Raw genomic sequence first — 23,599 nt, 5'->3', positions numbered from 1 at the left:
CTGGTAAAGTAAAAAATAACTTCTCAAATTGTATGTTACCTTTGCAAACAGCTTTTTAGTAAAGAAGGGGAAGCTGTATTCATTTTAAATATGCAGTCATGTTCTAGAAATAAATTCCTATCCATATGATTGGTTGTATAACCACTTCTCAACAGCACCATAGCCAAAAGACGGACCCTAGAACCATGCCCCTCTTGTGCCCACTGGGGCTTGCATCTGGTGCGCTTTGTGATCACTGTGTCCTTTGGACACAAACAATCACAGATTGTGGTAATGGGCCAATCACAGCGGCCCTTTAGGATGTGATCAGCTGTGGCCAACAGTGTAAACAGAATTGCTTGTTATCGGCAGTACTTTCTTCACTTGCTGTCACAGCATGAGGAGAGCTGGTAACCGTCATTCCTGACAGGACACAAAGATAATTAGTCCCATTAGTGCTGCGAATCAGTGCTGCCCATCGGTGCCCATTAGTGCCTCCTCATCAGTGCCACCTATCCATGCCCATCAGTGCCGCTTATCAGTGCCCATTAGTGCTGCCTGTTTGTGCCCATATCAGTGCCGCCTCATCAATGCCCATCAGTTCTGCCTCATCAGGGCCCATTAGTACTGCCCATCAGTGCCCATTATGCAGCCTATCCATGCCCATCAGTAAAGGAGAAAAATTACTTACTGTATTTGCAAAATGTTCTTGTTTAACAAAAAAAAAAAAAAAAACAGTGGTGATTAAATCACCAAAAGAGAGCTCTATCTGTCTAATAAAAAAAATTATACAAATTTCATACGGGTACAGTGTTACATGATCACGCAATTGTCATTCAAAGTGCGACATGCACAGTGGACAAATACTTTGCTAAGTGAACAATCTCCACTCCTTTAGTAAATTTACTCAGATGTCTTTCCGTGACTGTATAAATCTTTCTTCACAGTAATATAGATATTTAATGAAAATTTTCACCTAAACTGATGACATAAAATGCCCCTAGTGTAAGTTCTGAAAAGCACATACATATTCTGGAAAAAAAAACGTACTTATTGTGTGCTTCCTGACAAAATCAACAATACACTTTTAGAGTATCATTCTAAAGATCATTTGTTTTTTGAAAATATAGAACTTGGAGAGATCTTTGCACAAAGTCTGTAACATGCATATATTAATTAGAAAATTGGATCAGCAATCTGAAGGGCAAAGATTTAGTGCCCAGCAGTGAATGGCTTAGAGCAGGGAAGCATAGACAACACGTTTTTTCTCTGGTTGTCTGGTTTGGTTTGCATATTAAGAGCCTCTCAGCTTCAGAAACTAAGACAAAATCTAAATCTTAACAGCTTTGACATTAGAAACTATAGAAAGTTTTTGTTTAGACTGAAGGTCCTCTTTAATACTGAGTCTGAATAAAACAAGTGACATGGCCTTTTAGAGGGTATAAAATGTGGCTGCCACAACATCCGTACCACATTGTGTGCTGTTTCATAATATGCAGTAGCAGCATGGGCTTGGCAGTAAACTTCAGCTTTATTACCAGGCAGATCACTCTGTCTTTCTGGCTTCATTAATACAGCTCTGTAATACTCACAAACTGGCTTAGACTGCAAGACACAATAGTGCTTCCTAGGCAAAGCACAATGTAGTTAAAATATCATCAACAAAAACATATTTCAGAATAGAAGAGAATAATTATGGAAAAAATATGCTCATCTTTAAAGATTGAAAGGAAATGCACAATGGTTCCTATTTATAAAAAGCTGAAACTGATATTTTGCAATTTTTTTTGAGAAAATAATAATTCTCACAGTTTTAACCTATTTTGTAAACAGTTCTGAGCAATTTCTTTGCTCATATTTTTCATAGTTCAATAGAAATGAAAATAATTCCCATACATTTCTTCAATTGATAAAGACAAAGAGTTCTTGTGTTTTTTTGTTTTTTTTTATTACCGAGTCTAATCTAAAAAGAGAACCCCGAAGAAGGAAGTCACTTTCAGGTCAACCAGGCTTTTTTGTAATAATAATTGCACATTTGATGATAAATAAGAATGATATGACAATGGCGCCATCAAGTACATAGTAACTGATATACATAACATCACTGACTATCAATGCCTACCTTTGCTAGAGCACCAGCTTACTATGGCAGTTGATTTATATCCCAAAACCTCTGTTGGATATTAAAGATGACCTTAAATGTTTAAGGGTTGGAACCTCGGTCAATGTTTTATTGCTCACATACAGTCTTTGCACATTGACTAGGGTTCTAACCCATCCCTATTTTCTTTAAAACAAAAAGAAAATGTTTTGGCTATATATACACTTTAATGAGAACAAGTGGATGCAAACAACTGTACCAGAAACAAGAACGCAACACACCAAGAGAAAGTGCTATGCCTAGTGCAAAACATGTCAGAATAGAACTTGTTCCCTTGGCTTTTTTATTAAAAGAAGAAAAAAAAATCTGCATCTTGTTGTGCAGTGTTCCTGTAACTGGTAACATTGATTGCTTAAGTGGAGATGAGCCAAACCAATACTTGGAATTAGGTGTAAAGCTTGACCCTGCCTGGAGTGGCATGTGAAGTATTTGATACAAGAGGTTTTTGGGGGAAGTGTTAAGTATAAGCTATTTACCCCGCCTAGGTCAGTCCCTAGATCCAATACAAAATCTGATCTCAGCCACTTCAAGCTTCTTGTGAATTAAAACGATTGGCCACACAGAAGTCTAAAATACTATGGGAATTGTACCACCACATATAGCAGATTAAAGGAAACAAGTTAGAGAAAGCAGCAATGTGAACAGTGAATCATGTGTGTGTGTGTGTGTGTGTGTATGTGTGTTCAGGCAGGTTCCCGTCACCTTACCCAAATGTGAAGAGTCTTGTGTTGGTTTAGTTACCAAAATGGCTTCCTGTAAGAATTAGAGAAAAATCAAGCCACCTAAGAAATAAAACAAAATCCCTCCAAAAAAAGATATTTCTTCTACCCAGATTGTATACAACAGATATTTACTCAGTTTATCATCTCACACAAACAAAATAGTGTGCAGTACTGTAAAATTGCAATGAGCAGTCTGTAAAGGAGAATTTTTCATGTGTTATAAGAGTAAGCTTGTGCACCATTTAACAGTCCACTTAGGCAAGAGCTGTTTTTTTTCTCTACCAGCCATTTTAAACAGTTGCTAAATTTAGGTTCTCATTTTCTCAAATCCCAAAAGCATAAAAGGATAACTCTTTCTTAGATTTAACTATAGGAGTCAAAAGTTACACATTTATAAAGGGACGAATATTTTCTGTAACAATAGGCACATAAAAGGGCTACTTAGTCACATACTGTCCTAAACAGATGTATAGAAAACATAATAGATCCTTTAATGATATAAGGACTACATTTTTTAAACTATTACATGATATTCACAAACTTTTAGATAATATTAATACAACTTTCCATGCATGGGTCACTATTGAAAAATGTATTAGCGACAGTAACTTGGAACTGTATTATCATAATGTTAGCCCTCATTCATGAGAACTGGGGTCAACATAAATCATGAAGAAGTTGTTGAACATGTGCACAAGCATCATTAAAGGCCCGCCGAATGAAACTGTGATGAAAATATTTAAAGTCTATTTTGTGTATCTAAAAATAAGTGTTCCAATGTACAAGTAACTGGTTTAGTGCATATGGTCCCTAAAACACAAAATTCACTGTTAGAATAGTGTCTGTTCTAATAGGAAACATTTCCTATCCTTTTTTTTCAACTTCCCTCATCACCATGGTTAAAAATGATTATTGATTTGCATCTACTTTCCCTTGGGAATTCAAGCGATCCTATCCCAAATTATTGTTTTCAAATTAATATGTACTATTGAAAAGCCTGCTTTAGTCTGTACACTATTATTGCCACAAGAAGATCTTACTGATGGGTTGATCTTTTGTAGTTATGGTAAAACACAAGGTAAAAGCACGTGACGTCACCCACACCCGGATGTTGATGGGTGGATCCCTGCAGCAGAAGGGGGAAACACAGTAACCGGTGGATGCATAGACAGCGGCGCTTTGTCTCTCCGCCACTGTACCTCACCCACCCGATCCATAAGCCTACACAGACCCCACAAGGATATCACCAGGACCCCAGAAAGACAGGAACTACTCCCCCACAGAGAGCCAGAACAAGAACATGGAAGGACAGTCAGCACATCCAGCACATACAGCAGCTGAGCGGCAGTGACTCATCCATCCCATCGGTCCCTAAGTAGTACTTACCCTATTTAAGGGTTGACTTACCACCCCTTCAGAATCCCTGTACTTTTCCTTCTCCCCTCACTCTTTGTTACATCTGGATATCCGGACCATCCCGCTCCACCTGATCTATTAGCAACTACTACCTGTGCTTTGCTGCTTGTCTCCTTCTCCCTCCCCCTCTCCCCCCTTGATCAGCCTTTGGCTCATATCTTTCTGACTAATCCTGGCCAGGATACCCTCCTTGCACTGTCCAATTTTGGTTTCCCAACCCTTCTTGCGTACTTACCATTATTATTATTATTTTTTAGGAGGAACCTGTGTACCCCAGCCAGAATTCTGGTATACACAGCCCGTGCACGCAGGGTTGACACTGCCATTATTTTCCCCTTGATCTGTCCAAAGACCCATTGTTAAACAGCTCTCATACCCATCAGGCGCTGGCAGGGGCCAGCATAGAGGAGGGAGGAATAGAGGAGATGCAAGCAGCAGAGGTACGCAGCTGGGTGACTGTTAGGAAGCCTAGTGGGAAGAGTGTCAGGGAGGCCAGTCCTGAGTTGGTACACCCTAACATATTTGCCGAGTTGCAGGTTGAGGGGGATATCAACTCAGGGGTGGCAGAGCTGGAGCAGGCACCCTCCCCCAGCTGCCAGGGGAGGGGCGGCTCCAGGAAGAAGGGGGGCCGTAACTCAGGAAAGGTTAGACAGGTTGTGGTAGTGGGCGACTCAATTATCAAGAGGACAGAGAGGGCAATCTGTAAGAAAGATCTCGGTAACCGAACAGTATGTTGTTTACCGGGCGCCCGCGTTCGGCACATCGCAGATCTGACAGACAGATTATTGTGCGGGGCTGGGGATGACCCAGCGGTCACGGTGCATGTGGGCACTAATGACAAAGTAAAAGGTAGGTGGAGGATCCTAAAGAACGAATTCAGGGACTTAGGTAATAGATTGAGGAAAAGGACCTCCAAGGTGGTTTTCTCTGAAATACTGCCTGTACCTTGAGCCACACAAGAGAGGCAGAAGGAGATTAGGGAACTTAACAAGTGGCTGAGGAACTGGTGTAGGAAGGAGGGGTTTGGGTTCCTGGAGAACTGGGCTGACTTCTCAGTCGGCTACCGGCTCTTTAGCAAGGATGGGGACGGTACAGCTCTTTTGGGGAGAAAGATGGCCACCAAGTTGGAGGGGCTTTTAAACTAGGAGACGGGGGGGAGGGCTCAGAAGTAGAATCAGTCAGGAGGGAGCAAAGGACTGAAGGCAGTGGTAGGGTTAGCAGCGACAGTAGGTCCACAACATCAATTGGCAGGTCTGTGCGGGAAAACCTCAGACCAAACAGGAATAGACATAACCACCAATCACGTTTAACTTCCGTAAAACTAAGAGGGGTATATGCTAATGCCAGGAGCCTAGCTAATAAAATGGATGAATTGGAAATGTTAGTACACGAGGATGACATAGACCTTGTGGGAATAACAGAGACTTGGTTCGATCCCTCACATGACTGGCTGGCCAATATCCAAGGGTATTCGGTGTACCGGAAGGACAGGGTAGGAAAAAGAGGGGGAGGGGTATGTCTCTATGTCAAGAACAATATAAAGGTGATAGAAAGGAGTGACATTACGGATGGGATGAGCATGGATTTAGAATCTGTGTGGGTTGAACTCCATAGGGAAGGAGAAAAGGGAAAAGTAGTTGTGGGGGTTTGCTATAGGCCACCTAACCAAGGGGAGGAGGTACAGCTGGAATTTTTAGCACTTTTGGGTAAAGTGGCAAGATTGGGATCAGTCATCTTATTGGGGGACTTCAATTATCCCGACATTGACTGGGATGAGGGGACTGCACACTCTCAGAAGGCCCATCTATTCACGGAAGCCTTACAGAACAACTACATGTCACAGTTGGTGGATTCCCCTACCAGAAAAAACGCAGTCCTGGATCTATTGATCACTAATGACCCAGACATAATCTCGGAGGTAGGAGTCCAGGACAACCTGGGCTCTAGCGATCACAGGATGATCACATTTAGTATAAATAACAATATAACACGGCAAGTTGGGAACATAAGAACCCTAAACTTCAGAAGGGCAAACTTTCCAAAATTGTACTCATTGATGGAAAGGGTAAACTGGGACCAAACCCTGGGATCACTGACCACAGAGGAAAAATGGGAATGCTTTAGGAACATATTAAGCAAATGCATCTTGCAGTGCATTCCTATGGGAAATAAATTTAGAAGAGACAAAGCCAAACCTGGCTGGCTAAACTGTAGCTTTAAAAACGTATTAGGGGAAAAAAATTGGCCTTCAAGAAATATAAATCAGAGGGCACAGTATCGGCTTTCGAGCAATACAAGGAGGCTAATAAGAAAAGTAAACAAGAAATCAAGATGGCTAAAATCAACTTTGAGAGACAAATAGCGGAGGATAGTAAAAAAAACCCAAAGAAATTCTTTAAATATATCAACAGCAAAAAAACTAGGGCAGAGCATATTGCACACATAATTATGATGATGGGAGGATGGTTACAGAGGACACTGAAAAAGCAACCGTGCTGAATGCTTTTTTCTCGTCAGTCTTTACACAGGAAAAGGAGGGGTACACTGACCGTGACTGTATGGTTAGTAGTAATACACAGGACTTGCCACTATGGCTAACAGAGGGTGAAATCAGGGAAAGGCTGGATAAACTTAACACAAACAAATCACCAGGTCCGGATGGCGTACATCCGAGAGTACTCAAGGAACTCAGTAAGGTTATATCTAGACCACTGTTCCTGATCTTTGCTGACAGTATTAGGACAGGAGATGTACCAGGGGATTGGAGGAAGGCTAACGTGATTCCGATATTCAAAAAGGGCCAGAGGCATATCCCGGGAAATTATAGGCCGGTCAGTTTGACATCAATAATATGTAAACTTCTGGAGGGGATGATAAGGGACTATATCGTAGAGTATGCTAAAGACAACAACATCATCAGCAGTAATCAGCATGGGTTTACAAATGGGCGTTCTTGTCAAACCAATCTCTTAGCATTCTACGAGGAGGTGAGCTGTGAGCTAGATAGGGGCAGACCAGTGGATGTGGTCTACTTGGATTTCGCTAAAGCGTTTGATACAGTTCCCCACAAGCGCTTAATTTATAAAATAAGGTCTGCAGGTATGGACAGCAGGGTTTGCTCTTGGATACGAAACTGGCTAAAAGGCCGTGTCCAAAGGGTGGTAATAAACAGCGCATACTCAGACTGGTCTGAGGTAGTAAGCGGGGTGCCCCAGGGCTCAGTCCTGGGACCAACCTTGTTCAATTTATTCATAAACAGCATTTTATGAAGGATCAGTAGTTCGTTATCAGTTTTTGCAGATGACACAAAATTGGCCAGGGCAATAAATACACAGCATGAAGCAGATATCCTACTGAATGACCTGGACAAAATAACGGAGTGGGCAACGACATGGCAAATGAGGTTTAACGTGGAGAAGTGTAAGGTTTTGCACTTGGGGACTAAAAACATAAAAACACAATACACGTTAGGAGGGGAACCCTTGGGGGAATCAAAAATGGAGAAAGATCTGGGAGTCTTGGTTGATGATAGATTAGGCAACAGCATGCAATGTCAAGCGGCAGCTGCCAAAGCCAGCAGATTATTAGCATGCATAAAGAAAGGGATGTATTCCAGAGATAAGACTATAATCCTTCCACTTTATAAAACTCTGGTCCGACCGCATCTGGAGTATTCTGTCCAGTTCTGGTCGCCAGTCCTCAGGAGGGATGTGTTGGAGCTGGAGAGAGTCCGGAGAAGGGCAACTAAACTGATTAGGGGGTTGGAGGACCTTAACTATGAAGAGCGGTTGCAATCGCTTGATTTATTCTCCCTGGAGAAGAGACGTCTGAGGGGGGACATGATAGCAATTGATAAATATCTTAATGGGGATCTCAGCTTAGAAAAAAAAAACTGTTCATTCGAAGGAATAGCATGAGGACTCGAGGACATACAATGCGATTAGAGGAGAAGCGTTTTAACCTCAGGCAACGAGGGGGGTTCTTTACTGTTAGGGCTACAAGATTGTGGAATTGTCTACCACAAAAGGTGGTTTCTGCGGGTAGTATGGTGGCTTTCAAAAGACTCTTAGACTTACATCTCAAGGATCAGGACATTAAGGGCTATGTGAGATGATTACAGCCACACACACCTACACAGGTTGAACTGGATGGATGATTGTCTTTATTCAACCTCACATACTATGTAACTATGTAACTTGGCAAATTGGCCAGCGGGATCTCACTATCAGTGCTATCCCGCATCAGACGTCCGTACTTTTATTGCATTTATGTTCATCATTGCATTATATTGTTTGCCACACCTACTGCGTTACTTTCACCATTATCATTTTTATTGTGTTCATCACATCACATGGGTTACTGTATTACTCATTTCTAACTGTGGGGGGGGGGTGGCTTGTGAAATGACCATAGAGACATGTGATCTTATATAGAAGGATCACATGGGCTCTATGACCATTCCAGGGAAAAGAACGGTTGGCTGTGTTTAAAACAGCCGACTGTCCTTCTCTCTCAGCGGGGAGCAATGGCAGGTGTCAGGCAGCAATCGGATCCATCGGCTTTCCCGCTGATGTTCAGGGGTGAGAGGAGGAGGAAGGAGAGATGGGTCCCCATATGATCCTCATCAGTGCAGCGGAGCCCAGAAACCCAAAGCTGTTAACCCCCACAAATGTTTAGCATCTATAAGAGGACAGGAGATCTTTGCAGTAAAGTTTCCTACATGCTTCACATATTTTGGGACTCTGAAACAAGTAAAACATAATTTATTTTAAGGAATGGTAAAAAAGAAGACCCAAGTAACATGACCTGTTAAAGGCATGTGTCCAGCTTCTCCACCAATCATGGAGTATTCTCCAAAGCTTTGAGCAGGGAATACAACATAGGACCACATGCTCCACACCATGCATTTTTTGAATGTTACATCAAATGCACGCAGTGTGAAATAAAAATACCAGTGTCCAGTAAAGAGCGGTATCCATGCTATTTTTTAAATATGCACCTAAATCTGGCAGGCTTACAACTGGATTTTTTTTTTTTTTTTTATTCAGATGGCTGCAAGTAAACATTTTAGGACCAATCATTAATAAGTTAGCCAGCAAGTAAAGAAACATTAAGTAGTCATTTTCCAGAAGGTTGGGGCACAGAAAAAAACAACTTTGGTGTGTATGCAAAAAGTTCTCCAGACTATCAGTGAGTACCCTCTAGTGGTTTTACATTTTCACCTTTTCTAATCTTCTCACGATTTTCAGGTAATGAGAATCCCTATTATTTGATGAATGTATGCTCATAGAAAGCACTGTCAGGGCAATCTATATAGAAAATTATGATTTAACAAAAAATTTGTTAAGTATATATAATAATTTTACAATATGCAGGTGTCGCTACAAATGTTAATTTTTTATGATACCATCATACCATTAACAGCTTTAAAAAAAATAAGACTTAAATATTTGTTGCAAAAAATACTGTAACCAGCATTAAACGGCAGCTGTGTAAATTATGTGATGGCCTATGAATAAGTATATGTGTATATAGGAATATTAAAAACAGTATTAACATGGTGTGAATGAGGGCATGATAAGAAGATGGAATTAATGGTTAAATCAAAGAGGGTATTCTCTAACAAGGAAAGGCCATGGACTCATCTTCTTTATATATGAATATTAAATAAATACTGTCATTCAGTCTTAAAAATCCAAGTATTATATAATGCTGTTTTAATGGCTACATTTGGCTCTGTTTTGTGACAGGGCACAGTCTGATGCCATGCTATGCATTTATGTGGCATCTGTAAAGAGCAAATGTGAAACTGCTTTTTGCTCTTTTTAAATTCTTAACTGCTTCATGTGAAATGGATTAAACATATGCCAATGTGATTAGAAGGTTGAGCTTCAATGTATTCTTCCGTGTTCCTTTCCTTCCATTTCACAAAGCTACGTGTGCCTTCCAATTGCATAATGTTCTCTTGCCTTTACATCAAAAGCCTGGCATTTCTGAATCAATTAAGGATCACAGACAGCCATGTCGTTAAAGCTCTGAGAGAGGATTTGTTATTATCCAGTTATTGTATCTGAACTCATAGTTTAGCTGCCCAGTCAGGCTTTAGACTTTAAGTGGCACATCCTAAAAACAACAGGATTAGTCTACATTGAGTCCAAATACCTGCCCTGTTGACAAATACTCTGATGTGGTCTTGCTGCCAGCAACCTTTGATGCAATCAGAAAGGAAAAATGATAAAAAAAAAAATAGCCAAAGAAAACAAACCAGGATTACATTGCTCTAGCTTTTTACAGACGAGGTAGGATTGAAAGATAATCTAATTATATGAATATTAAGAACCACTAAGCATCTTTTGTTGCAATTACCAAGCTTTCACACATAAGAGAGGGCATTTTCTTAGCACTTTGTTAATCCATCAACTGTTTAGCATCAAAGGAAAATTTGGGGAAAAAATAGAATGAGTGAAGTAGGTTTATACAGCAGTGATTATTTTTTTTAACCGAACTTCACAAAATTCCTTTGAACTTTTAAATAAACCGAGGCAATAGAGAAATACAAAACAAAGTTTCATTTTTCTTCAAGAACACATTAAGGACTTTGGAGTATGGTTCCAAAGCTTCAGCAATGCTGTTTTATAAAGCAAAAATAGCATGACCATCCCTTTCATATGTCTGTGAATCAGCTGTCACTCATTCTCTGCTTCTGAAGCTACCTAGATTAGTGAAATTCAAACTTTCAAACTTCCCCATATTTATGAAAAAAGATAGATAGTATGCATAAATATCATATTTATCTTGCAGAATGGCAGTGGGGAAACAGGTGAACAGATGGACTTGGTGGTCATACCACAAAGCTTATCTACATATTCAGGCAGCCATGGAATAGAAAAATTTGACAGTGAATTAAAGTGTATGTATAGCGAAAACTTTATTTTGTTTAGTTTTCAATAGAATGGGGAAGGGTTAAAACCCTTGTCAGGTTATTTTCTTTCTGTCGGTGTCCTGCTATGAAGATTTTCCTTTACATTCTGTCTAGGGCACGCAATAGAAAGTGAGAGGCAATCTCCTAAACGGAATGGTGTTCTCATCTTAGACAGTTGTCACCAGAACAGGTGTCCCATTTGAAGACTTACCCTCACCTTTTGTTCGTATGACAACTCTATAATGTAGGATTTTCCCTTACTTTCTGCCTCTGTGAAAATAGTCACTACAACAAACAGAAGAGTAATTCTTCATAGACTGCAACAAATATTTGACAGAGGAACAAAAAAGTTTTGCCCTCACATACATGTTAAAAGAATGTCAAGATAGGTAACTCTAAATAGACATGCATTGTATACATATTAATGCACTTTCCTTGCTTTCAGCACTGTTCGGTGGGCTCTAACATATCAATGCCTCTTTCCATCAGTTTGCACTTGTTGACTTCTCTCATCTCTTTTTAAATAATTCAAAGAAAAATGGTGTTTTAAATACAATGTTTTTATATTGTATATGTGTAATTGGAATAAAGAGTGAATAGACAGTACTGTTCTGGAATGTTAAGCTAATTTAAAACAGAACTTTAGTCCTTTTATTTTAGCATCCTATTTTTTCCTATTATATCCCCCTACCTATGTTAGATTAAGAATAGGAGACTATGAACTCTGACTCTGTTGCTGTGTTTTCAGTATAACAAACACTTCTTGCTAGAGGGGGGTACTAATAAGCTGTTTACAAGAGGAGAAGAAGAGAGAAAGGGTTCCTTATGGTGTGACAATTCTCTTTTTACAATGCAAAGAGCAGGCATGTGACACAGGAAGGTAAAGATCTGGCACTTTTCCACTGCAAGTACTGGCTCGGCTCTACTCGGCCCTGCTTGGCCCGGTTTGGTTTTCCACTGCATGGTACCGCATGGTACGGTGTTGGAATGGTTCGGTACAGTTTGGTATGGTTTGCTTTTCCACTAAAGTAGTACTAAAGTAAGTGGGTGGGATAACAATGATTCTCTGACCAATCAGTGGCTAGTAGTGACAAACAGTCAAGGCTGCATGCAAAGGATTGTGGGATATGGTATCGGTACGGCCCTGTTGGAACCACAACTGAGGTGGTACTGTTTAAGTGAGCCATACCGTTCGCTTCCATGTAGTGGAAAAGCGCCGCCGTACCGTACCGTACCGAACCGTTCCTACAACGTACCATGCGGTACCTGCAGTGGAAAAGCACAAAAGCTAGCCGAACCGTTCGGTTCCATGCAGTGGAAAAGCGCCGCCGTACCATATCGAACCGTTCCTACACCGTACCATGCGGTACCAGCAGTGGAAAAGCACAAAAGCTAGCCGAACCGTTCGGTTCCATGCAGTGGAAAAGCGCCAATCTATAGAAGGAAACAATCATCCTACATGTAACATGGCAGGGGTGTATGAAACACAAGGGTGCACTGAATAACATTTTTGTTTTTTTAATAAAGGCTATTATAGCAGCAAACGTGGCGGTGGTTTATTTAGGGAATAGGCTCATGGGGATGTCCAACAACCTCATATATTTGTGGTACTTTTTTTTTAAATGCGTACATAGCTGTTTTATAAATGTAAGGAATATTTTCAATCTGGTATGGTACACCTGTCAAGTTGAGAATAGATTTTTTTTTTCATTTTAACATTTAGAAAGGTTCTCTTCTGACCCTCTGTCTCTTTACCATTTTAACGCAGTATATTAGAATGGACCGGCTAATGTTTTGTTGAATATTTTTCCACATATTTGTTGTTTCCTCTATAACATATATTGTAAAAATGATTCTAAGAAATGTATAAAAAACAGTGGAAAAGGATAATAATACACATTCACTTGCAGCAACTAACCAGTTATCAGCTATATCAGCTCAGAACTGTCAGTCTAACAACATCTGTTACCTGAATAGCTGCTTTGGATCACTGTTCATTATTTCTGTCTGTCTGTTAAATAAAACCTATTGTGTTTGGTTAAAGAATCATGAGAGTACCATAATGAGGCACAAAACGGTACACAGGCTTGAGTGCATGATACTGTTTGTTTATTCTGCATAACTAGGGACATTTTTTTGTTTACTAATGATTGTATTGGGTTCAAGACACAGTCCAAAATACAACAATATCCCTGAGATTAATTACTGACATACATAGTCAAAAGACATTCCATCGAATAGTGCAAATTACAGAGTAAGTTGTTACATTTTGTCAGAGATGTAACGCAATAAGAGGACAGGAAACCCCAAATATTACGAACAATAAAACAATGTCTCATGTGCTCATGACATATTCTGTTATAGAACTAAACATAAAGATGGTCTAAGTGTTGACATACATCAAATACCTAATCCTCAACAGAGTTTATAAAGTTAAGGCAGACAGAAGGTAACAGAAACATTATCAAATAATGTCATGATATCATTAATGGTGTGGTAGATTATTGTCAAAATGTTAATTGATTCCATACATTAGAGCACTTGGGACCATGTAACTAAGTCAGATCTCCAAATAAGAGCAATAACCTATTGGATGGCACTGAATAAAGAGTGAAGTAACCTTTCACAGGAAGGGAGAATATCGAGGATGGGAGAAAACAGTAAGCCCATTGGTAGTGTAAGTGTGAGCTGAGTACCTGTAATTTGTTCTGATTTCCTGTCAGTCAGCTGCCACAGTAAGCATAAATAAGAGCATCTCCAAAATACTGTATGTGGGTAAGAGTCCCATGGTCTGCACAACCCTTAAAGCAAGAGGCGGGTACTGAGGAATAGATCGTATGCCGTTTGAAATGTGTCATACCATTGGTTATGAAATTTGATAGCTGTTTTTCAGATGGCCAAAGAGAGATTGCATTTCTATAGATTTGATAGCATATCCAACCAGTCAGATGTAGATAAATCTAATCCGCTTGAGCTGCCCATTGGGTCATCGTAGATTTGTCTCACATTTAAAGGCTGTTAAGGTATCACTAAAGTGTACCAATAATAGCCTTCGTCCTGAGGTGTAGAGAGACATAGCTGCTCAAAAAATAGTAAAGGGTTTTTTAAAGGTCAAGGAATAGTTGGTACTATAGAAATGTTGGATTTGTAAGTATTTGAACCATTGTGAAAATCATACGTTTTCTGCATGTGAGTGAAGGAACTAAAGTGTGAGCCAAACATAAGTGAAGTAAAGGAAACCAAGTTATAATTTATCCCAAAAGGAGAACATAGATCTGGATGAATATACCCAGGGAAGGTAACATCACTAAGAAAGGAAGCAAAAGGAGTGGAAGGAGATGTGAGATTAAGATACCATAATGACTAAAGAACCATACATGTAGTGAATGTCATACAATTGCATTAAGAGCAGCTACATCTCTAGGGCAAACAGTTTTAGACCATAGAAGCCCTGGTAAGTAAAAAGGGTCTTTGACTGTGATTTATATTGAGACCATGGTATACCACTGTGCCACTGTGCTAACTGGTCCAATCTTGCTGATAAATAATAATGCCAAAAATTGGGCTACCCCATACCGCTTTAATGCTGAGATCTGTTAATTGGTAATTTACTGAACATGGACCTCTTGCCCAGCTAAAAAAAAAGACTGCCAATTGAATATGGTCTATGGTATGTTTGGAAACCTAAATTGGTAGTGCCCTAAAGAAAAACAAGAGCTCAGGCAAGAATTACATTTTATTCGCTGTGATGCTGCCTAGTAATGCTTTTTAGTAGTTTTAATTTCTAATGCAGGTAAAAACTGGAGAGTAATTTGTGAGATATAGGGAGTGTAAGGATGGGGTCAGTTGAATGCATACATAAGGTAGTGTTTCCATATACCAAGAAAACCCTAAACTATTTTGGATTGTTGTGGTGGTGGGTGTTGTCGGGTTGATTGGCATAGTTGAACATTTCAAGAGATTAATACTTAAGGCAGACATAAGCTGAAAAGTCTCATACCCCTTAATAAGATTAGGAAATGAGACCACTGGATTAGTCAAGGAAAGTAGGACATTGTCCACATACACGTTATGCTTAAATTCACAGTCACTCTTCATCTATCTGTTGATATTCAAGTTATTATTGATAGTGTAAGCCAACGGTTCCATTGTTAATGTGGAGAGAAGGGGTGAAAGAGGGCATGAATGATATTAGTGCCTAAATGGATGTTATCTGGTATCTGCCTGGAGAGTAAAAAGCTGTTTGCTTTATGACATGGAAAAAATGTCCGGACCAGGGACCCTAGGCACTTTTAGAGATTTGATGACTTCAGCTATCTCTTCATCTGTCCAAGGGGCATTTAGACCCTGAAACTTTGCAGGTGATAACCTGGGAAGAGGCATCTTCTCCAACCAATCCCAAGAACGCGAAGTGGAACTAGGTAGGGGAGGAGAGAGTAATAGCTTACAAAATTTGGTGAAAATCTCTGTGACCTCTTAAGGGTAGGACACTAATTGTCCATTGGTATTTTGCAGTTTATAATAATGAGGTGGGTTAATGGTCTAATTAAACTTTCTAGCAAACATAGCAGATGCAGAATCGCTGTGTAATACAAATTTGGCTTTTGACCATCTCAAAGTCTTTTCCACCTTCTCTGACAGAAGTCACTCTTTTCTTATTTATTTGATGGAGTACTTCCGTAGACTGATTTGCTACATGGCACAGTGATGCCAATTATGTGGCCTCTCACTATGGCTTTATGAGCAGACCATATTGTTGTAGCAGAAAATCTTCCGAATCATTAATCTGAAAGTACTATTCCACATTGTTGGAAAAATGGTAGGGTCTGACAAGATAGTCATTTAATCTTCACGAATAGGGGGTACTAGAAAAAAAAAAATTGAGATGTCTGGAAAGATACAATTGACCATCATGGACAGACATGAATATTCACTAACTTAGAGTTGGTCAACAATATGGGGGTGCAAAAGACATAATCTATTTGAGTATAGGATGCACGCTGATGTGAATGGAATGTACACTCTTTGGCTCTTATATTAAGTGCTCTCCAAACGTCTAAGAGTTGATGAGAGTAAAGCAACCATTTCAGTGTTTTGGGCAGGCTCTAGCTGACAAATTTTCTTCTATGTAATAATGGGTGCTAATATTGGGTGAGAGACTGGGTTAAAGTCCCCTTCTACAACTAAATGGCTGGAGTAATACCTATTTAAGACCTCATAAAACTTTTTGAAAAAGGAGGCCTGGGATTTGTTTGGAGCCTATATGTTTGCTAATGACAGTACTTGACCTTTGAACAAGACCTTGTACAATAGGAAATCTGCTATCAGGATCTTTGTACAGATGATGAACTTTGAAAAATGGAGTGTTTCTATTAAAAATGGATACAAGTAAAGAGTAGATACATAGGTGTGCCCAAAACCAAAGCCTACTGTCCCTTCCCCAAACTAATTCATGAAAGAAACCAAGGAAGTGTCCCTGGGGAATTAAAAATGGAAACCCCATGGGTCTTGGATTAGAATGTGGTAAAATACCCCTGTCGGTATGACTTGTCGAAAAATGTAGGATGGTTAGTATGTGAGAAGTGAGTTTCCTGAATAAGAATAATATTAACTCCCAATCTCTTAAAATGGCAGAAGACCTTACTTAATTTTTGAGGGGAGTTGAGGCCTTGTACTTTATGAGAATTTACTTGGATCCCCATTAGTATTTAGATGCCTATCCCACATCACATCTCACATGTGCTACATAACCCAGGACATTGAAAACAATCATTACTAGGCAATGTAGAATGAGGGAAGAATAATTGGTTCTGTTTGGTATGTTGCCTGTGACTCAGAATGTATACATGCATTGCATGTTGATTAAGTAGTATGTTCCAGGGTTGTATTCTAAATGATACATTTTTAGTTCAGTTACCAATAGGCTAGACACCAAAACAAAAGGAGACCATAAGTGTAAGGTCCCTGGATTAGATGCCCTGATACAATGGGCTGTGGGCTGTTTAGGGATGTCCCTGGTAGGTCATAACAACCACAGAGAAATTTTCCAATCTTTTTTTTTTTTTTTTACCTAGCCAGTTCTGGAAGGTATAAAGCTTGGGGTTATATGGATCAATAAATCATTTTGCTATGATGGAATTTAACAACTTATTAGCAATTCTGTGATTAGCAATTTGATTTACTGTAACTGTCATGCATGCTGTATACTGTATATATAAAATCTGACTCCCAACAAGTGGTTCTGTATATATAACACCCCGGCATCAAAGATATTTATTGTCTGAAAAGCCCTATAACAGTTTTGCCAGCTTTTGTTAGTCGAGCAAGTTGCAGAGGAAACAGTTAGGAGCCAATTACATCTGCCCATCTATTGGTAGGCTAAAAAAAAAAAAAAAAAAATGACTACATTACTATTTAGTTGCCCATTTCTGCATGTTCTCTTTTTGGGTCATTTTTGCACAGCAGGAATGTACCTTACCACAACATAATGACTTCATGCATAAAAGGTCATTTCCAAGCAGCATAGACACTGAAGACACCACTACAGAAAAAAAAATGTGCTTTGTTTGGTAAACTAAAGAGAAATTAGAGATTTCCTTACAATATATCCAAACTGAATAAGGATTTGGACAAAAAAAGCTTTTTATCCCAAGGACTGAATCAAGTGGTACTAGTTATACGAAAAAAGATTTGAGCGTCAGTATAGAAAAAGATTCCTAATGAGAAGAGTAGCTAAGCTGTGGAGCTCCCTAGCACATAAGGTACAGAAAATAAAATCAATAACAGAGTTTAAGAAGGAATTTGAAGGTTTTTATAGCAATAATGTTTCCTCTGTTATAATTACTAAAGAATAGCATAGTAATATTTTAATGCCATTGCAGGGTTAGAAAGGAACATTTTTGCTGTGTGGTGAGGTTGACTTTGGTGGACATAAGTTTTTTTTTCAGCCTGGTTTACTATTCATCTATGTTGGAAAAAGAATCCCAGCATTTTGCCTTCTGAGTGTTTTCACCTTGCTTCCTTATGCCAGCTGAAGTTGTGAGCACAATATACCCAAACTGAGGTGAAGGCAGGGGATTGTCCTGCCAGTTTTCCAGATCTTATAGCTGCACATCAAACCTGGGACTGATGACACCACACTTATTAAGTCTTGACAACAACGTTTCTGGACCTATGATCATCATTTATTTCAAACTCACCAATGTAACTATGTTTTGTCATCACTGTAAGGAATTACACAACTACTTTTGAGCATGACCTGACGAGAACCTGGCACTTACCATGTTTCTTTGCATTATTGATGCTTTTAAGACCATAGGCAAGCACAATTGGGAACATATATGTTCCCAATATATGTTTCTTAATTCTGGCATGCAGCTTATCTTTGAGTTATAGTAAATCCTATAGACATCCACTGCATGGCATGATTTATTTTATTTGAGGCACTTGATCAATATGCTATTGCTGTTCCCTTTAAAATATACTCTGTCAAACTGTTTAATGGTATTAACATTAGGTTATATTTACCTGTCTTTATATCAATGACCAGCTAAATTTACATCAGCTGATTACTAAAAAAGACATTGATGGAGTTGAGCCAACTTGATTTGATAGTAATCACTGACCTCTTCATTACTATGTCTCTTTTAGCATGACATACATTAATGACCTTTTGTAGCTAGCTAGCATTCTAAAATCAAGGCTGGCTGAAGGTCACATCAGGCAATATTATCATTTTTTATTTATGTAAAAAATGTAGTTAGTTACCTTTAACCCACAACAACCTAACAGCACACTCTCAGATATTGTGTTCAAGAAGTGTTCTTATTTACTGCTAGGTCTTTTTTTAAAAAGCTCATTTCATAAATATGAAATGAAAGATTTCATAAGAAAAGTAACATTTACTATGTTTTATGGATGAGATAGAAGTGCACAAATAAGCCAAATCTGTAACATTTTTTGAAACATCTTCAACTTTTGTGCTTGTCTTACCATACTTATATTGTTCCTTGTGATATTATGCAAGACTAAGTAAAAATAAACAAAAAGGGTACCTCATTCCTTCTATTTTTGTTATAGATATACATATAATATAATATTTGTCATAAAATATATTTTATATATATATATATATATATATATATATATATATATATATATATATATATATATGTGAAAAATTTTTTACATGGGAAGACTTTTGTGATTAGGAAACTGGTTATTCATTAACTAATCTGGGAAAAAAAAGTGAAATGGCTCATCTGCATGGCCATTAAAATGTGCATGTCTATCACTAATATAAAAATCCAGGCATCTACTTGACAGGTCTTCACTCTGACATAGAGAATTAATATTTATGAAAGGATCAAAAAATGCACATTCGAACATCAGTCATCTCTCACTGCATCTAATCATGGATTACAAAGACCAGGTCAGTTTTATTGTGTCATTTAAATAGAAAGTCATGTAGCTTTATGGATAAATGGCTATTTAATATTTTGTCAACCTTTTTAAGGTGTAGACGGTGTATACTTGAGAGATTGTAAACGGGTTAAATAGTTAATCTCAGAGTGGATATGCTATCACTATCCTCATCAACATAGGAATTTACCTTCTGTTTTAACTTTTACCTGAATCAACTGTCTCTTATTTAATGACAGAGACCTGAGTCATAGAGATAAGCTCAAAGGGATGCTAATAGATGTCTGCTTAGCTTTGCACTTAATTTCTTGAGCTAAGCTGTGCTACCTATATGGAATAATATGTTACACGGTACAGTTATTTTGCAAGTTAAATGCATTTATATATGTAAAACCATTTGGATGTCAATTATCAAACTCACTGGCTTAAATGTTAGCCACTTACCTGGGTAAGGAATGATTTATGTTAATATAATATTGCCTACAGCTCTGTGTGACTCTGGAACTCTAAATGCACTTGAAAAAAAACGCTTACATTTGTTTACCTATGGATGGCTGGATTTCTTACACAGATCAACAGAATGCTGACTGGCTAATTTAATTATTTACAATACTGGCCCTTTCACTGCCAATCCCATTTTTGTGTTTTTTTGTTTAAAAAAATAACTTTTGGCCTGCAGATTTTGTAATACCCAAACATTATATATTTTCTGAAAGCAGACATCCTGGAGAATATATTAGTGGTAGCTTCAAATTTTTGTGTTACATGATATTAATGAAAAGTCTTATCAAGTGCAAATTTGTTAGTTTTAGGGCTTAACCACTTCAAGACCAGAATATTTTGCTGCTTAATGACCAGGCCCTATTTTGCGATTCGGCACTGCGTTAGTTTAACGGACAATTGCGCGGTCGTGTGATGCTGTACCCAAATAAAATCGATGTCCTTTTTTCCCCCACAAATAGAGCTTTCTTTTGGTGGTATTTGATCACCTGTGTGATTTTTATTTTTTGCGCTATAAACAAAAAAGAGCGACAATTTTGAAAAAAAAAAAACAATATTTTTCACATTCTTTTATATGACATTCTCAAAAAAAAAAAAAAGTAAAAATCAAAATGTTTTAACATTTTAGGCCAATTTGTTTTCTTCTATATATTTTTAGTAAAAAAAAAAATCACAATACGCGTATTTTGATCGGTTTGCGCAAAAGTTATCGCGTCTCTACAGAAAAGATTCATGTCATTTTTATTGTTTTTTTTATAGTAATGGCAGCGATCTGCGATTTTTAGCGGGACTATGACATTGTGGCAGACAGATCGGGGGGGGGCAGTGACATTACTACAGTAATCAATGCTACAAACATGCACTGTTACTGTAGTAATGCCATTGGCAGGGAAGGGGTTAATACAGTGGGTGATAAGGGGTTAAATGTAAGCCTAGGGGGAGTGATTCTAACTGTATGGGGGTTAAGCTTGTGAAATGATCACAGAGACCTGTGATCCTATTTAGCAGGATCACAGGCGCTCTGTGATCATTCCAGAGAGAAGAACGATCAGCTGTGTTTACAACAGCAAACCGTTCTTCTCTCTCAGCAGGGAGCAATCGTGGATGGCTGGTGGAAATCAGAGCCACCAGTCCCGTGCATCGGAGTCCCCCTGCTGAGTGGGGGGCGGGGGCGCTGCCGGCAGTGCGTGCTCGACCCCTAGCTGCCTATATACCCACGTCGGTTCACACAGGAGGGCCAGCCTGCCAAAGTAAAATTGCGGTGGGCGGTCCTTAAGTGGTTAAAGAAGAAATCCATAATGGTGATAAAAACTGACTAATCCTATGTAATTGGATAAGCAAAACCGCTAATGTGACTTTGAAATAAACTGCACACTATGGTTAAAAAACTCACAGATTTAAAAATCTGTGACATTCTCTCTTTGCACAGAATCTTCCTTTATCCCTGGGCTCTTGAAGGAGGTACCTTTGAAACAGTGATATCACTTTCTGTTAGTGTTTGTTATAGCTCCTTAATACTACAAATCCCACCATTCCCTTTGGAGTGTGAATGGGCGGCAATGTAGGCGGGACTGTGGGCATGCTTTTAATGGATTAGACTCTTGGCTTACCTATTCTGCACAGTGTGCAGATCAGACTGGTAGCCTGAGACTCTTGGATCTGCCCACTGCAGTGCGTGGTGATGTCACATCACTTTTTGCATTACTAAGAACTATAGTCTGAATGGGCAGAGCTGTGGGCAGGACTATAGGCATGAATGAAATGGGTCAAACACCTGGCCTGTCAATCTACACTGCCCAGTGGGTGGATCAGACCAAGAATCTGAAACTCTCAGATCTTCCCACTGCAGCGAGTGGTGATGTAATCATGGCACCACTTGCTTTACTGAGAACTACAGTTGGGAATGCACAAGACCGGTGACCAGGGGGATAGAGGACATTGGTCTTATAAACAGGATATGAGGGGAACAGAGGCTTCATCACAGAACAAAGAAGGCTGGATCTCTTACTAGCAACAAGGGGCCTGTGAACTATAATACCAAGAAATTATGTAAATGTATGGAAGCACCTGTATATACTGTATATATATATATATATATATATATATATATATATATATATATATATATATATATATATATATATATATATATATATATATATATATAAAAACAATCCTACCTGGAGTTTTTGTTTTTTTTTTATAACAAACATCTCTAAAAGGAATTTCACAGAGTGGCACCCAACCTATTCTTCTCAGGTCCTGTACCTGTGCTTCTGGCTTCTTTTCTCTGTCTAGTGCCCCCACAGGAAGCTACTTCCTATTGGGGCACATTCTTGAGCCCGGCTGCTGCTTCCATTAATATAGACAGCAGGATTAAGCCCCGTCCCCACTCCCTCATCACTGGCTTTGACTGACAGCACTGGCTCCTGGTGCCCCAGCAAATTCAGTGAGATACGGAAGTGAGGGGAGAGATGAGCTGCAGATGTGCACAGTGCTCGATCAAATGGTTGCTCAGGTAAGTAAAAGTATAAGGGTGAGGGGCCAAAATTGAGGCCTAAACATTTTTTTACCTTAATGCAAGGAATGCATTCAGGTAAAAATGTTTAGGCTTTAGAAGAACCACTTTAACTTTATTTTTATCACATAGGGGACCAAAAGTCCATTATGGTATGGCGTTTTGTTTTGTATATAGCTTCCCTGGCCACAGAGGCCAGAGAGAGTGACAGTCAAACCCAGATGTGATGTAATGTATGACGCTTCTGTGTTCTTTATACCAGTGACCAGTGAACATCAGAAGACAGATGTTCACTGGTCTCCCTTCCCTCTACACAACAACACCTTCCAGGGGGGTTCTGAGCCTGCAGGTGGGACAGCAGAAGGGGGTGACAATATTGGGGGTTCATGGAAGCAATTGGACAGTTGTTGCTTTCCTTGGATCACTTACACCTTACAGCTGTCAGTCAGCTTGTCAGATTTACAAACACTACATGTGTAAAACTCCCTGCTGCTGCCAACATATATCAATAGCAGCAAAAGGGTTAAAGAGTGTTACTGTATGTTCTTGTATGACTATGGTAGAGGCTTTAGACTTTAGGCTTTCCTAAGGTAGGGAAGTATAAAGCAAACTAGGGATGGGAGAATCTCACCAAGCTTGCTCTGCAAATGGTTCTTGCAGTGATTATGACAATTTGTAGGACTAATAAGCAAGCTAATGTCAAGCAAAACACATGGGAAGAGGGGTAGTACCATATAGGACACCTGCCAATGCCAAAATTAAAAAAAAATATACTGCATAGCTTAATATCTCCCTTTCCCAACCCCATATACAGAATTTTCATCTCTGCCTAATGGCTAGAGCACACACTGACAATATAGATCAGGGGTCTTCAAACTATGGCCCTCTATTGGTTCAGGAACTACAATTCCCATCATGCCTAGTCATGTCTGTGAATGTCAGAGTTTTATAATGCCTCA

The 23,599-nt window shown here is 39.1% G+C and overlaps 1 protein-coding gene across 1 annotated transcript in view; it reads right to left on the bottom strand.

Moving 5' to 3' along the window:
- LOC309552099 (teneurin-2-like) overlaps positions 1-23,599 on the bottom strand; it is a 1,659,581-nt gene that overhangs the window by 1,251,161 nt on the left and 384,821 nt on the right. The window lies entirely within an intron of this gene.

This window comes from Pelophylax lessonae (assembly GCF_965119305.1).
Source record: "Pelophylax lessonae genome assembly, chromosome: 4".
NCBI lineage: Eukaryota > Metazoa > Chordata > Amphibia > Anura > Ranidae > Pelophylax > Pelophylax lessonae.
This window is presented reverse-complemented; position numbering and strand designations above follow the sequence as displayed.